The following is a 10,070-nucleotide window of genomic DNA, read 5'->3' as shown; positions in this document are numbered from 1 at the left end:
CTGGTCCCCGTTTTCTTGCTTGGGTAATATTTCAATTGTAACCCAGCTTGATTTTTCCTAAGCAGAGATATACATAATGATAGTTCAGATAATGACATTAGCTTGTGTTGCACGGCTGGGATTACATCAGAGGAGCTCTCAGCCCAGTGGTCTGTGGGGTCTAAACTAATATTCATGATCTAGAATAACATTTCTGTCTGCGGTGCAGCATTCCAGAATACCAGCGTAACTGACAGAGCTCAGATTTTCCTTTCAGGGCATGAGATAAAGGATGTGAGGCCTAAAGGCTCCTTTCTATATCAGTTGTAGTAAGGATGACAACACCTTAAATTATGGCACTCTGTGGAAGCTGGGCTGAAAGCCCATCCAGCTGCATTGCCTCTGCCATGGGTAGAGCTGCCACCCAACAGCTCAGGCTGCCCAGGGCCACATCCAACCTGACCTTGAGTGCCTCCAGGAATGGGACAGCCACAACAAAGAATTCCTTTGGTGTTAGGATTTCACTCCATTGTTGCCTTTCTTTTTTTGGTGCAAGGGAGCACGTGGCAGAAAACTTCAGTTGTGTTGCATGCACGTATATGTAATTTTTAATATTTTATTACATTTTTTTAATTATCATTTGGAGTATTTGCAAGAAAACATTGTTTGAAAATGGAGGGATATGGTCTTTGGCTACCAATTTCTCTCAACCATATTTTGTGTTTGCCCCGAAGTTACTGAAATCTGCTTTAGTTTTGAAAGTTCAGACCCTCATTCATTGAAAGGAGGATGCTTTGGGATATGCTCACTTACAGATTTGTTAAGCAAGCAATACAGTGCCTCTCATGATTCCTCCGGTCCCCTGTCATCCTGCATGGTACAGGGAGGGTTCAGCTCTCTTTGCTGTTATCATCTCTACAGTGAGCTTATTTATTTGCTGCATGGCAAAGCCACTGTGAGTCAATGAAGACAAGGTCTGCAGGGTCAAGTGCTGCCTTTCTTTAGGCCAAGCCAGTGTAATTGAAAAAAAAACCTGAAAAACTTTTAGAAAAGCCTTTTTCAAGTCATATTTCTAAGTCATCATGGCTACAAGAGCACTAAGTCTTGCCGTTGTGGAAGAGCTATTTGTGAATAGCTGGTAAACAAGATACTTTGGCTGAACTTCTGGCAGGAGGAACATGAGAAACTGAAATAACGTCTTGCTTGCAAAAAATATGGAATTGTTAAAGAAACACATTGATGAAGTAATAGGAGTGAGGGTGAGTGGACTGGACTCTAAAAATAAACACAAGTCTTAGCAAAGTGCAATGTTATTGGGTCCATTGTGAAATAAAAACTGTGCATAAGGGCTGTTCAGGCTCCCTGGTGAAGAAACCTTATACATTTTTACATTGGGAAAGTTATGAGCTGCCTAACTGAAGTGGTGTTCATTTCCAAGCACAGCACTACCAGCAAGAAAACTGTTTTGTGAACTGGAAGCACTTACGGGTCTCTATTCAGACACTTTAGTGGTACTCAAGTGAATCAGGACTACATTCTGGTTTCACTTCTGCTAGTGAAAATGAGAAATAACAGTACTGAAACTGTGATGGAATCCCATCAATGGGGGTGAGGGTAACCTAAGTCTTTGTGCTTATAAAAACAAAGGGAAACAAGCCAGTAAAAATGACCTCTTAAGAAGTGAATTTGTTTTCATCATACTTAGTTCTCAGTGTTTCTGTGTGAGGAGCATTTCAAAAAGCTGCAGGGAATTCCAGCTGTGGCACAGCCCCTAATGCCAAAGGGAATAGTTGCTGGAAGTCAGGAGTGCTGGTAGCATTGCTTTGCTCTCCAACACAGACTCAGGGTGGTGTAGTTCTATGTGAACCCCAAGATAGAGGATCTGAGACAGCTTCTGTTCCAGGTTGCTTGTGTATTTGTACCCTAATGCCTGCCTGCCATGTGGACTTCCAGCCCTGAGCTGACCCCTCTTATGTCCAGAGCTGGCTCCCATGCTGCTGGTGGGGAGAGAAGTGATGCACAGTTCTCTAAGTAGTGCTCTGAAGAGGTGCATGGCATTGAGCACGGGTATGGTTTTGAAGCGTGCTTGATGACTGTTTGGAACGTGTGTCTCTACATTCAGAAATGCAGCAGTACTGCTGTAGGCCTGCAGTTCTTCCCACCCAGCTAAGGTCTCAGTCTATGTATCAAACAATTCTGGTATGCTTCCTGCAAGGAAGGTTTCATTTTTTTACATCATAGAATCATTAGAGTTGGAAGGGTCTGTCAGCGGTCATCTAGTCTAACTCCCCTGCGATGAACAGGGACCACCTACAGCTAGATCAGGTGCTCAGAGCCCCTCCATCCTGACCTTGATGTCTCCAGGGATTGGGATCCACCGCCTCTCTGGGCAACCTGTGCCAGTGCTTCACCACTCTTATTAAAAACTTCTTCCTTATAACCAGTCAAAATCTTCCTTCTTTTAGTTTGAAACCATTTCCCCTTGTCCTATCAAGACTCAAAGTGCTGAGAGCCTGACTTGGACTCAACAAGAGCTCAGCAAAGGCTTCACAAAGGACCGTGAACCTTTTTGAAGAAATCGAGGTGTTTTGTTTTTTGCAGCGAGCTTAGCTGATGTAAGAAAATTAGAAAGTTGTAGTTCTGATGCAGAACAGACTCAACGCAATAACTGTTTCTACTGAAAAAAATCCTGCTGCCCACAGCAATGTGATTAGACTTCCCAAAATATCTGCTGTCTGAGCTGGTGCGGACGCCTGGGCTCTGTCTCGATGTGCAGGGTGGTATCCTGGAGACACACAGCTGGGCTGACTCGGAGCCAGCTAGCCTGGGTAGTAGCAAAAGATCTTCCCACGTCAGCCAAGAGTGGGCTTGCATGTGGTGCTGCAGTGCCAGCCTTCCATCTGGACACAATTAATTTAGAGGGTTTCTGGGTAATGCCATGTAGATGCACCTCTAGAGCCAAAAGTCTTATATAGCTACCTGGCAGAATGTTAGTAGCTAGGACCTGAGCTTGTCCACTCATAGAGGTGCTTCTTTCAGCTTAGGTAAGAGTTTCTACTGATACATGCAGCAGCACTGACATTTTGCAACTCAGAGCAGTGCTAACAAAAGAATTCTGTGTGCTCATACAAGAGGAGTCTGTATTGTTACTAGGTGAAGGGAAAACAGGATTGAAATTATCACCAAGAATTAGCAATAAGGAGGATTTCCTTCTGTTCCAGCTGTCCATTCAGGTAGACAGTGCTGGAAGGCCTTGCAGGCCTTGAAAGTTCTCTTCCTCTCTGGTTGTAAAGTCAAGGTGCAGAAGGCGCATTATCACATATTGGAGTAAGGTGCAAGATGTTTGCTCATTGTGGTTATTTTTCAGCAGCAAACAGAAAGTTTTACAAGAAATGAAGTTGCAGGGCTGAAAATAAATAAATAAATAAGCCCTCTAAAATCTACTGGCTTGATAACTGTAGTTTCTGCAGAGTGAGCTCAGATGCCATCTTCCCGCTACACACTGAAAGGAAGGGGAAAAAGAGAAGCTAAACGGTTTCTAGTATCTACTCTAGCCTTTGTAATTCGTAGGGGGGGTATTTTGCTCATTACTCAGGTGAATGACATACCAGTAATAGCAATGTGGCATTAATAACTTGGGAGGAATGAGAAAGGGTTCGTACTTGAGTGAATGTGCCTCTCCCAGCAAGAAGCATCTGAGTCACCAAAAAATCAATCACTGAGATCAAGGTCAGGCAGCCCAGTTGTGGCTTTTGTCTTTTTGGTTTTTGTTAAGCATCAAAATGAATTCCAGGGTGGTTGATCTATTTAGGTGACTGGGGCTTTGGGTGGATTGTGTCCCAGTGTTTATAGTGTTTCTGTCTGGTTGTTTATAAAGCTTTGTTCATCTGGCAGGAAGAACAGAGCAGCATTTACACATGTTGTGCTGAGTCTACAACTGGATTAAATGGCACATGCTCAAAGTAAATAGGCATTTAGGAGTAACTGCTTAGTTAGCAGCACTGACTTTGTAGAAGACAAAGCCACCTAAAAGCTATATCTATCTCTCTTTTACAGTATGCATAAGGAAGACAGAAAGATGGGAAAATGCTTATTGTACTATCAGTTGGTTTAAGGATTATGCCATTATCTTGTAAACATACTCTTTTTTTCCCCCTTCTTTTCATTCTAGGTGCCACAGGGACTACTAAAGATGTGTAAGTACTTGCTCTGCCCTTTCAAACATGTAACCCTGGACTTATCTTCAGTCCTGCTAGTTTTACACTGGATTTAGTCACACGTAATGATTCATCTGGCTCCTAGCGTATAATCAACACTGTCAGGTGTTTATTGTCTTTGGTGACAACTTCCATCTCCTCAAAACCACCTCATGTTTACTATTCTACAGACTCATTCCCCTTCTATTTCTCAGCCTCCATTGAGAGAGTTCCTCAGCTGGTCATACAGCGTTAGACTGTATGACCATCATGTGCTAGTACAGCTTTCTGAAGGGGGCCTGTCCTTGTATGAAGTGAAACATGAGTTTCCATTCAGCCCTGTGGGAGATTTTAATGAGGCACTTAGGTAAATGTTCCCACTTGGCAAGAGACCTGGTGACCCATTCAGACTTCCTTTTGAAAACACTCACCTTTCTTACTAGCTGCAGGCAAGGCCTCATTTGTTAGGGAAAGTTATGGCCTTTACCTTTTTTTGCATTGAAGATAGCACCTGTCATTCCTCTTTCTGTTTCTTATCTCTCGCTGAGGAGCAGGGGGCAGCCCTACCCATCCTCTTTTCCTCCAAACATGGAAGACCTGAACCTCTGTTGTCCTGCTGCCTGTTGCCAGTTTCTGGTTTTCGGAAAAGCTACAGCAAAAGATTAGCCCTTCTCAGCCCGTTTTTCATTTGCTGATGCAAGACGTACAGGGACAAATTTAATCAGACTTAAATTTATTTTGCTATCAAAGGAAGCACTAAAGAAAGGTGACCCAAGGTCTTGCCTTCTATTTCATAGAGTTATTATTTGCCACTGGAGTTTGAGACTGAGGAACTGGGGATGTATTTTCATATTGTGCAACAAGGACAATGCTCAGTTTTACTTAGTTCATTTTGAATAACTACTGTAATTAAACAGAAGAATCCTGGTGTAGAAATAAGGGCTGTCAAGTCAGATAAACATGTGGAGAGAAGATCTTAAGCACAAGCTTGTCTTTGCTATTAGAGAACATGACTTAGAATTAAAGACGGGTCTCACTTGTGAGATGAATGTTGTTGTCATGGGTATTCTTGAGATTTGTGTTACCTATGTGATCTCGTTTCTGGATTTTCAGTCTCAGACAATAAGTAAATTGCAAAATACAGGCTTATGAAGAGCCCCTTTTGATATAGCCCGCAGCATTCATGCACTCAACACTCCTATGTATCCAAAAACACTGTTTTCAATTCACATTAGGGTCTTTTTTGTGTTGTTTGAGCAGTCTAGGTAATGTAAATGTCTACTTACACCTGCCTCAGTTCCTTTGTTCTTTGATAGTTTTACATTTCAAAATTTGCAAGCACTATTAAATTAAGAATACAGTAGACATTTCTGTGCTTGAAGCTATGGGTGCACGTAGAACTGTGCTTATACTTAGTGATAATCTGTCAAGTTTCAAAAAAGTAGTATGACAACTCAGAAAAAGAAAACAACAAATTTTTAGTGCAGACTGCAAGAAAGACAGAGAGTTGGCCCTGGAACCATTACTCATTCAGGTAAGTACAGTGGAGCCATCAGGACAACGTGTGTGAGTAATAGCATGATTGAGTCCTCTAGTCAGGCCTTAGAAACACAGATCTGTTAAAGAGAAAGGAACAGGAGTATAACCAGAAAAGTCCTAGATCAATCATCCTAATATTTAGCAGCAGATTTTTACAGCAGAAGTAGAACACCGGAAAAAAGAAATGATTTAGAAATGATTTCATTCACATCTACTGTGGTGAAGAAAAGCGTTTAGGTGTGTCCTCACTTGTATCACACTTTTCAGCACAGGATCCGGTTATTGTAATTCAGAAGATTTCTTGTTTCCTGACGGCAACCCGCTGAGACTCCAGCAGCTGGGAGGATTGAAGAAGGGCTAGATCCTGCTCAGAGCCTACTGGTGACCACAGGGAAGCTGCTTGGCCCTCTGGGCCTTAGATTGGGCATGCTTGGCCTCGGGTTGCTCCACTACTAACTTGAAGATGATGATATAATTGTCAGTGTTAAGTGCTCTTGAGACTGAGGTCAGAACAAAAAGGGCACATTATCTGGGACTGTTATCTCCTGTTTACTCCAGCCTACAAATAACTGGTGAACCTGACAGCCAGCTTCAACCAACTCACTCACCAAGGTTCTGAAGGGAGGATGTTGTGCCATCTGGGAAAGCTTGGATATGGAAGAGCTAAATTATACCCTGCAGAACAGTGTGATGCCTATTGTGTTGAGAGTGTGCCTAGGTTTAAATGAAGATTAGTAGCAGTAGGAAGGAAAGGATAAAATAATTTTAGCTTGTTTCAAAATAATAGGGAGATATCCATTAAATACAAATTGATAGTTCCTGTCCCTTGGTCCGAAGAAATACTGGGAAGCTAAAGTGACACAGTCTGTCACTTGTGCAAAGTTTAATGAGTCATTTCTGGTGGCACTGCTGAGCACTACTAGAAGGAGTCTGCATAATACTGGAGCTCAATGTGGACAAAGCCATATAAGCTGAGATAAGAAAAATGTGGATGGGATGAATTAATGTGAATGCCTGTCATTTTATATTTAAAATATTATGTGAAAAATGGCAGCTTGTTTGTCTTCAAATGGACTCTGAACTGATGGATGTAAAAACTGACAGCTGGATAACCAAGAATATTTTTCAGACTAAAGAGAGTGACAGGAAGCCTCTCGGGACAGACAAATCCTTACCAAAAGAAACATTTATTCTAGCTGAAAATAGATACTGTTATGTGGATTTGCTGTTAAATCTGCCTACCACTTGCAGGACTTCACCTACGTCACCTGCTGAAAAATGTGATCTTGGTCCCTTTGCAGCAGATGTCAAAAGCATCTGAGGGAAGAGCATCAGATCACTGCAAAGCACATTGAACTATCTGATCCCGCCTGTTGAGTTACTATCCATTGCTGGTGCAGAAAGGCTTATCACAACTTATTTTGCCTGGAGGACACCATAAATAGAGGCTCTTTGATGCAAAATGAGATATTTATAGGTTATTTTTTTATGCTACATTCTTTTTTCATCCTTGTCAAAAGAGGAAGCTAGAGACTTATTAGAAAAGGAGAGGGGAGAGTGAGCCTGGGAGATGCAGAAATTAGAGTGCTGTTAAAGCCAAGGGAACTGCCTTCCATGCCCATTCCCATGTGGCTGAGTGTCACCGCTACAGCTCACTCCCCGAAGCCATCTCTGCTCATGCAGCATGGGTGCATTTGAACACGTGAAATTAGGGTGTACCTTTTGAAATGGTGCCTTAAACTACAGACCACAGCTTATGAAGGCAAGAGATGTGCGCAAATGCGTAATATGTAAATTGGAGCAGCACCCATTGCCATGCTGCTTAGAAATGTGCCATTGGAAAGCTGGAAAATGGCTTTTTCCTCCAGTGTCAGCACCCATATTTTTCTTTATTTTCCTCTGAACACTTCCATGTTCCTCCTCTGTCTGCTCAGTAGTAGCAGTATGGCAGATTGAACCCAGTTATCACCCAGCCCAAGAACTGTGGCCTGTTCATCCCTGGACTATCTTCACTGTTGAGTATTTAAGAGAAAAGGCATCGTAAAATCAGACTTTGATTTGTAGCTATTAAGAGAGAGGGAGGAAAGCAAAATGTTTAAAAAACCTGGCCTGCTTAATCATAGGCCTGGGTAATTTGTTTTAGTGAGAGAATGACAGTAATTGCTCAGTGATGCCCCGTAACGGAACATTGCTAGAACAGAACAAAATAGCCCTGTTGCCTGGTAGAGGCTTTTTTAAACATTGACATTAATTTCCTGTTGGACAGTATTGATTGTTGTTCTTACAACTCCATTTTAGAAGCTTCAAGCCACTCATGAAGTTGTCACTGCTTTAAAAGGATTCTTTTCTCTGGATAATGGTTAATCTGGATTATAGAAACTGTTTCCAGTTGCATGAGGTAATCCTGTGACACATTTGGTTGGTTCAACAGAAATGGTTGTTTGTGATCTCCTAGCGCCCAAAGTCCCTTTCTAAAAGCATGGTCATTTTTTATAAAACTAAAAATACACAGCTCATTCCTACCCCTTGTTATACATATGCTTTCCTCTTTCTTCTGCTGAAACTTCTGGGTGGAGTGACAAAGCAGCTTCACACAGCCCTCAGGGAAAGGGGGCTCTGTATTTTTTCTGGCTATGAACAGGAGAGCTGAGGCTGGGTGGTGAAGAGATGCTTCTTACTTGTCTAGACAGCATTGGAAGACCAGAGAGTGAGGCTGCCCAAAGGGGTTGTGGAGTCTCCTCTGGAGATATTCAAGACCCATCTGGATGCCTACCTGTACAACCTTCTACAACCTACTTGAGCAGAGGGTTGGACTTGATGATCTCTTGAGGTCCCTTCCTACCCTTACAGTTCTGTGGTTCTGATGCTCTCTGTCTCTTGAGTGATAAAACATGGGCAAAGACAGCAACCAGTGGGTTGCCCTTTGTGAATGTCCTTTGGGAAAACTACAGAGTACTTAAATGTTAAGAAGAACTGTGTATCCCTATTCACTGTGCTGATGCACGATGGGCAGTTCGGAATGCTCTGCTGCATACAAAGAAGATGCGTGAGATTATTTCTAATTTGTAGCACAGAACTTGCTATCTGCCCAGGAGAGCACTGACTGAGATCTAAGGGGTGTCTTCCTGCATTTAGGATTGCATCTTCCCTGTGAAACTGAACACAGTATCTGCGGTACAGCCTCACGAATGCTGAGTACACGGTCACTTCTGCGGTCTCACTCCCTGCACTATTTCTGATACAAGTCAGGATGCCATTGACCTTCTTGGCCACCTGGGCTGGGTCATGTTCAGTTGAATGTCTGTTAACAATTCTCAATCCTTTTCCTTCACTCAGTTTGCCAGCCGCTCTTCCCCAAGTCTGTAGCGCTGCATGGGGTTATTGTGACTGAAGAGACTGAAGACCCAGCACTTAGTCTTCAGTGAATCACAGGATTCACTGATGGGTTGGAAGGAACCTGATGGGTTGGAAGGAACCTCAGGGATCATCAAGCTCTAACCACCCTGCCACAGGCAGGGACACCGAAGCCCAATATGTTTGGCCTCAGCCCATCGATCCAGCCTGCCAAGATCCCTCTGTAAAGACTTCCTACCCCTTGTCAGATCTACACTTTCTCCCTTGTTACACCTACCTTTCAAAACAAATAAATTACAATAAGAAATGCCATACTATTGTTCAGTATCCTAGTTCAGAAAATCGTTTCAGTATGAAGTTAGCACTAAGTGGGTAACAGTCAGCCCTCAGTTTTGTTGCCTGGGGAGCAGACCAGAAATTCATAGCTCAGCTGATGAAGGGGAGTATCTTTTCACTACCCCCATAATTCAGGCAGTTTCTTCCTAGATGAGAATATCCAGGTGACATTATCCAGGTGAGCGAACTGTGCAAGCAACAGAGTTCAAAGTCTAAATATTTAGTCAAAGGTGGCTGAGTACTTTGGGTGAAGGCTGATGCTGAGGCACAGGCTGAGAGCGCAGCACAGGTACCGTATCCACAGCGAGTCACATTGACAGGTTTATTTGTTTATTTATGTTTCAAACCACATTTGCCTTCTTATCAGTCCTGATTACTTTACCTTGTGCTCTGGTTCAATTACACTGGGTAGTATTTCAAGGAGGGTTAGTCAAACCTCAGTGACTCCTTACCCATTTTACCCAGACGGCAAAAGAAAACGAATTGCCCATTTGTAAGGCATTAATTTTGCAATTCATTGATTGGGAAACAACTCTGACATCAGTAGTAGCAGTACCTCTCTTATATATGGGGGTTACGGAACACGTGTTGGTGCAGCTGCTGTGAAGGTTTCTTTCTTCATCCTTGTTCTCATGCCATGGATGTCCACTCTCATCAAGTCCTCCA

This window comes from Excalfactoria chinensis, chromosome 1 (genome assembly GCF_039878825.1).
Source record: "Excalfactoria chinensis isolate bCotChi1 chromosome 1, bCotChi1.hap2, whole genome shotgun sequence".
NCBI lineage: Eukaryota > Metazoa > Chordata > Aves > Galliformes > Phasianidae > Excalfactoria > Excalfactoria chinensis.
This window is presented reverse-complemented; position numbering follows the sequence as displayed.